This window comes from Chinchilla lanigera, unplaced genomic scaffold, assembly GCF_000276665.1.
Source record: "Chinchilla lanigera isolate Chin_1 unplaced genomic scaffold, ChiLan1.0 scaffold00077, whole genome shotgun sequence".
In the NCBI taxonomy this organism is placed as follows: Eukaryota; Metazoa; Chordata; class Mammalia; order Rodentia; family Chinchillidae; genus Chinchilla; species Chinchilla lanigera.
Window position 1 is genome coordinate 4,299,318 of NW_004955478.1, and position 6,716 is coordinate 4,306,033.

The 6,716-nt window shown below is 46.3% G+C and overlaps 1 long non-coding RNA gene across 1 annotated transcript; it reads right to left on the reverse strand.

Moving 5' to 3' along the window:
- Positions 1–652: 652 nt before the first annotated feature.
- On the reverse strand, positions 653–1,445 carry LOC106146424. The gene is made up of 3 exons (XR_001230844.1): positions 1,341–1,445; positions 1,139–1,235; positions 653–945 (listed from the first exon to the last, which is right to left on the reverse strand). It is a non-coding gene; the product is annotated as an uncharacterized LOC106146424 (long non-coding RNA).
- Positions 1,446–6,716: the final 5,271 nt, after the last annotated feature.

Here is a 6,716-nt window from a genome sequence, read left to right on the forward strand (position 1 = left end):
ATGCCATCGCGTTTGCAGCCTGGGCTGCTGCAGCGCTTGAGACGGAGAAGGCCAGCCTGGGGACTCAGGCAAGGAGCCGATGGCGCACACCGTCCCATCACAGATTGTCCCAGGCCCTTGGGCGACGGCCTGACACCCCTCAACCTTGTTTTCCGTAGCTGCATCACGGGCGTAACAACCCCCTCACCAGAGGCGCCAAGCCAAGCTTCTATAATGCGGTGTGTCCCATTTCCGGGTATCCCCTATAATTATAGTCTAAAATAAGGCTGGCCGTCTGAACCCTTCTTTTTCTTTTTCTTTTCTTTTTTTGGTACTGCAGATTGATTCCAGGGCCTTTTCACTGACCTACATCTCCACCCCATTTTTTATTTTTCACTTTGAGACAGGATCTGGCTAAATTGCTAAATTCCCTAGGCTGGGCGGAACTGTAACCTGGCATCTTCCGGCAGCAGCCTCAGAGTGCTGGGATCACAAGCTGCGCCTCCACTCCCAGCACCCTCTTGGCCTGGTTTCCAGATGTCCCCGAGAATAAAAAACCCCACCGTTGACCCTCTCTACATTGGGTAATAGACCCTTCGCTCCAGGTAGGTCAGCAAAAGTTACTGTTTTAGTGAATAAGCATTAGTCAGTTCAGAAGTGTTTGAGAACCTGTAATTTTCCTTGTTGTCTTAGAAGAACATTGTGGAGGGAAAAAAAAAAAAAAAAGACAGAGGAGAGGAAAGGCGGAGGGTAAAGACAGCAGGTCGCCATTTCATGAAATCCCACTGTTCCTCTTACTTCTCAGCTGGGGGACGGTAGGGTGGTTGTTGGTTTTTGTTGCTAGCCCCTGCATGTTCTATCAGGAAGTCCCGGAGAACGGTTCCATCTGGGGGCGAGGGCCCCTAACTGCGAGCGCTCCTTTGCTGCAGTCTTGGTGTCTCACACAAACTATGCTGATCTTACAGGCTGTGCAAGCAAACAAAACAAGCTCCATTGTGCCCCTCGCCCATCATACATCTGCCCTGGGGCTTCCGGCTTGCCAGTCCGGTCAAATCATCTCTTCCAGAAATGACCCAACCCCTCCCCTCCCACCTTAGAACTGCAGGGCTGACCCCTTCATCTTCTGCAGGTCGTGACACGTCACCCTCCCGGTCCCCACCTCCACGTCCCAGGCCCTTCTTCCTGTGCTCTCTGTCCAAGTGCCACTATCATCCGGTCCATTATGGTGCAGCTCTTTCTGAGGTCCCATTCTGACCCTGAGACACAGCAGAAAAGAAAAAGGAAATGATTCCCTGTGAGTTGGTTTTGTAAAAATAGAATGGGTTTTATAAAAAGAAGAAGACAAGCCTGCATGCACTCACCTAGTAGTTTCTCTAATTATAGATGGTTGAGTGTCAAGGGCAACCATACCAGGTGACAGGAGGGTTGCATCAGACAGGATGTCTCGTTTCCAACTTCCCCTCTTCGTGCCCTGTGTGTGCACTAATCAGCATTTTAAAATTACAACCTGATTCTTATCCAAGGAGGAGGTCTCCCCATTAGCTGAGCTGTGGTTTGCAATTTTGTATCACCAGGAATATTTCATCCCCAGGCTCTGGGTTTATTCTCTAAAGTTTTGGTGATTTGCAGTTTCCCGGGAAATAATGAACTTATTTTTTTTTTCAGGGAAAATATAAACATTTAGGAAGAAACAGAGGTTGGAAAACAGATAAAAAGCTGAAATCTCATTCCCATCATGGCAAAGATGCATTTCTCTCCTCCATATATCCTTTGCTGTTATTAGTAGTAAAATTGCTGCTGCAAAAATACGAACGAGGTGTCACAAATTCAATATTTAAATCAGAAATGTCCTCTCCTATAGAACACAGAACCTTAAGACAAAAAAAGAAAGAAAGAAAGAAAAGAGAAAAAAAAACAGAGCTGGGTGAGGTGACAAACACCTAAATCCCAGCACTTTGGAAAGCTGAGGCAGGAGGATCTCAAATTGGAGCCCAACCTGGGCAACTTCTTAAGTTAGGGAGACCGTGTCTGAAAATAAAAAAATAAAAGGGGCTGGGGATAGAGCTCAGGAGAAAGTTACCATTAGTATTGTCACTACTAACACACACACACACACACATGCACACACACACACACAAACTAGCCTGATAGTCAGTGAATTCAGCATCTCTATACTTATTTATAACCCTTTTCCTGACTGTTTATATGAACGAACTTCTGGGAATTTTTCTTAAGGTGGAGCTCCTCAAGCTGGCTGCTTCTACTTTTAACAGAGATCACAACCAGCCCTCCAAACACCACATCCAGCCAGCTAATGGATGCAGCTGAGCCGCATAGTGATTTTGAAAAGAACTAAGTGTTGTCATTTTTTAAACTTACATACAAACATATAGGTTTGACATACAAATATATAGGTTTATGTAATACATAGGTTTGTATATGTAGATATAGGTTTATATCTGTTTATATAAACAGATTTCTATAAATGCAGCCTGATGTAAAAATACAGACTTACTTATTGTCTCTGAAAAAAATATAAACCAGAAGTGGCAGCTGAGGGAGGGTATTTCCACACGGGTGGTGGTGGCGACTGGCCGTCAGCCCAGGAAGCAGCACGCAAGCAGGGTCATGCACAGGAAGCGAGGGTCTGAAAGGTGATGAGTTTTCTCCCATGCCTGAGAACCCTAATGCCACTCAACATTCAGTTCTGCTGCTATTAAAACACGTGGAAACTAAGCACAGCTCCCTCGACAGCTGCGAAAGACCCGGTTTCCAGCGGCGGAGCACCAGGCTTCCTCTTTCCTGCCCGTGACAGCAGCTGGGATGCGCCTGCTTCACCCTCTCCATGTCTCCTGCCCCATCACTCACCGGGCCCTGACACTGATTCTCCCAAAAGTCCCCTAAGCAGAAAAGGTAGCCGGGACCCACAGGAATGCTTCAAACGTGCCTCCAGCAAACTGAGTCGTGTCTGAGTGAAAAACACACGCTGGATTTTAAACACCGAGTTCTAATAAAAAGTAAAGCCGGGCATGGTGGCACACCCTGTGATCCTGGCGCTTGGGAAGCTGAGGCAGGAGGATGGAGCGTTGGAAGGCAGCCTGGGTCACACAGCAAGTTCAAGGCCAGCCTGGACTCCGCAGCAAGATTCTGTTGCAAAATAGAAAACCCCAATCACAGGAATAATAGTCGATAATAAATAAAAACCTAAGTAAACCAGTAATTTTATATTCATTACCTACAGAAATGATATTTTGGACATATTGAGTTAAAAGGGTCTGTTAAAATTAATTTACCCATTTATTTTTACCTTTTTAAGAATATATCTTCTAGAAAAATGTGAGGTGAGACACGGAGCTCACATTTGCGGCGTCTTCCTGTTGCCCAGGCCTGCGTCAGAAGCCTCTGTGTTGTCCTAACCTGTCCGGCCTCCTCTCTGCTATCATGAGCTTAACCCTCTTGTGCTTCACTCCCAGAACATCACCTCAGTTCCCCAAAGACACTGGGCCCTTGCCTGCTTCTAATATGCTCTGCACACTCTGGCCGAGCTTATCCGCCTCAGACAGCGCTGTTATCATGAACCATTCCTGCTCAGAAACCAACACCCACTCCCATCTCTGCACCACGACGTCCACACTCTTAATGGCAAACTGATAACAGCTTCCATTTTCGAACCCTCACTCTGCGTTTTGGGTAATTCTCCCAACTACCTAGCACCTAGCACACCAGACTCTTGGTGGTTTTTTTTTTTTTTTTTTAAGATTTACTTTTTAAAAACCCAGGCCCATTCATTCTGCATCTTCTTTAGGTAGATGTTGCAGTTTGAGGTTTTGCAAGGAGAACAACAGAGGCCCCATTTTATAGAATTATTTATAACAGTCACTCAAAAAATCATACAAAGACAGTGCAGGAAATCTGTCCACACGCTAAGGACCAAAGAATCCAGCTGAGGGCTTGGATCGCACAGCAATGTCCTGCGTGAGTCCAGCTGAAGACCTAGAGCCCGTAACAATGCCTCCCATGAGTCCAACTGGAAGCCAAAAGCCCACGACGTCTCAGGCAGGCCTGTTTCACGGATCTGCGCTGGGAAGGCCCAAAGGTCAGTGGTGGAAGCTAGAAAGTCTGTGCCAGCAGGATGAAGGATCTGTGCCAGCAGGCTGAGGGATCTGCACTGGAGCCAGCAAGTGACGCTCAAAGTAAGAACCAGAGCTCCCCTGCAAGGTACTACAGCCATCCTCAGCAACAGTGAGGTCCTGACTCTTCCTCCGATGATGAGGAAAATCAACATGACAAGCTTCTCTCGGAGACTGAGCAGTGCATTGTTCTCCTCTCTGGAGCCAGGAAGTAATGCTCAAAGTGAGGACCAGCGCTCCCCCAAAGTGGAGAGTAGCCATTCTCAGCAACAACTAGGTCCCGAGCTCCTCCTCCAATGAGAACATCAGGAAAGCCAGTATAACGCAGGAGAACCAGCAGCTCCCCAACAGCTCCCTAACAGCCTCCTCACAGCTTCTGCTCTTGTCCAGTTCTGCCTCTTATGTCCTTGGCAACTACGCTTAGGTGGGCCTCCCACACCCAGCACCACTTTGACTTGGTTCAGCTGGGTGTGACAAGTTGACCGCTAGCTGTCAATCCACCGTAGTAGACCATCTATTTAAATCGACATGATCAATTTGCCAACCAGTTCTTTTGCATTCATTTACCACAGAGTCTATGCCCCAAATGCTCATTACTTTTTTTAAAAACTTTTTTATTTGAATATGTTTGCAGTACATAATAATTACAGTCATTGTGGGAAATTGGTACGTGTACGTGACACAAATCAATTATTTTTCCCTCTTACCCTCCGTCCCCATTTTTAACTTTTTCTTTTTCTTGGCAGCATGAGATTCACTTATTTTGTAAATCCTTATCAAGTTAATTATCATAAACACAGGTTAATAGCTAGATTGACAAACAGGCCAAAAAAAAAAAAATACAAAAGACAGAAGCCAATTATACTAAATCAACGCACACTTTTTGTTTTGTTTTTTTGAGACAGGGTCTCACTCCTCATTCAGGCTGGCCTTGAACTCCCTATGTCACTATGTAGCCCAGGCTGGTCTTAAACTCACAGCAATCCTCCTACCTCAGCCTCCTGAGTTCCGGGATTACAGGCATGCGCCAAGGTACCAGGAATCGAACTCACGACCTTGAGCTTGCCAGGCAGGTGCTGTGCCACTGAGCTAAATCCCCAGCCCCTACTGCCTAGCTTTTATTTTGCACATTATTTATATATGTTTCTCATAGATGAGAAACCGTTGGGTATTTAAGCTTGTTTGTCTGACCTACTTTACTTAACATTATGGTCTCAAAGTGTATCCATTTTCCTAGGAACGACTCCAGTTTATCTTTCTTTATGACACAGTAGTACTCCATTGTGTATAAATTCCAGACTCCTGATTTTCTAAATAGAACTGAGAGAGGATGGCAACATTTGGCTGAATGGGGAGGGAGGCGAAGCACCTTTGATCAGAAAAGTTACCAAAAAAATGCAGTTAAAGCATCCAAGTAGCTAGTATTTTTATTTAGAACTGTTTATAAAACATCTTACTAAACAGCTAAAGAGCAATCACCATCTGTGGATCTAGAGGTGGAACTATTTTTTTTTACAACCTCGGAGAGAAACAATAATATAATTAGAAAAGAAACTTATATTTGCATTTTAGAAAACCCAACCTGAAATCCAACCAGCAAAGCTTAAGGGAAATAGTGCTCTTTGCTCATCTATCTTAGGTCTAAAGTTGACATACACACATATATACATCAAATCCATACAGCCATAGTCATAAAGTGGATAAAATGGGACTATGCCAATCTAAACTGCTCTGATATAACAATAATTAAATTTGTTTTTTGTTTTGCTTTGTTTTGTTTTCTGGTACCGGGAATCGAAGTCACGACCTCGCGCTTGCCAGGCAGGCGCTGTGCCGCTGAGCTAAATCCCCAGCCCCAACAATAATCAAATTCGAAAAGACACCAATTAAAATTTGGCTGGGAATTGAAGCAATCCAAAGCGGAAGAGTCTTCTCATTCATAAACTGTTGAAGGTAATTCTGCGTGGTAACATGCATTTAGCCTGAGGATAAAAGATCCTTTGTCAGAATTCATCTAGCATCACGCACTGTCTTCAAGACTTTATCCCTTTCAGAACCTACTCCATTTTATGTACATTTACTTTCACGTTTGAAGCCCCAGATCAGGTCTTGCCAAATACTGCCGAGCCAAGCCATTTAGCGGATTAGATACCTTCCTATCTGCCTGGCCCTACGTGGCAGCCCCATTGGGGCAACTCGGAGAACTCTACAGAAGGGTGGTGCGTTGGCGTCTGACGCTCTGTGCTAAGTTCTGCAGGTTTAATCGGCAGGGAGTCACACATTAAAGGGTTGGGTGGGGAGGGAACAGGAGCGTCCGCCGCGACGCAGAGGCCAGACCGCAGCCAACAAAGTCCCGCGCCAGCCAGCCGCGGCTACTCTCCGCCTCTCCCTCCGGGCTGGGCAGCTCTGGCAATGAAAACACCACCACGTGGCCGGCAGTCTTGGACTCACGCGCTTTCCACCAACTGCGAGCCGCGTCGCGGAGTTTTGGGCGGGTGGTCAGCGGGGTAGTTCCGCCCACACACGCCACGGATTGGTTAAGGGGGCGGTGCTCGCCCGTCCGGAGTGGGCTGGCGGCCAATGGCGGCCGACAGAGGAGTCCCCGCC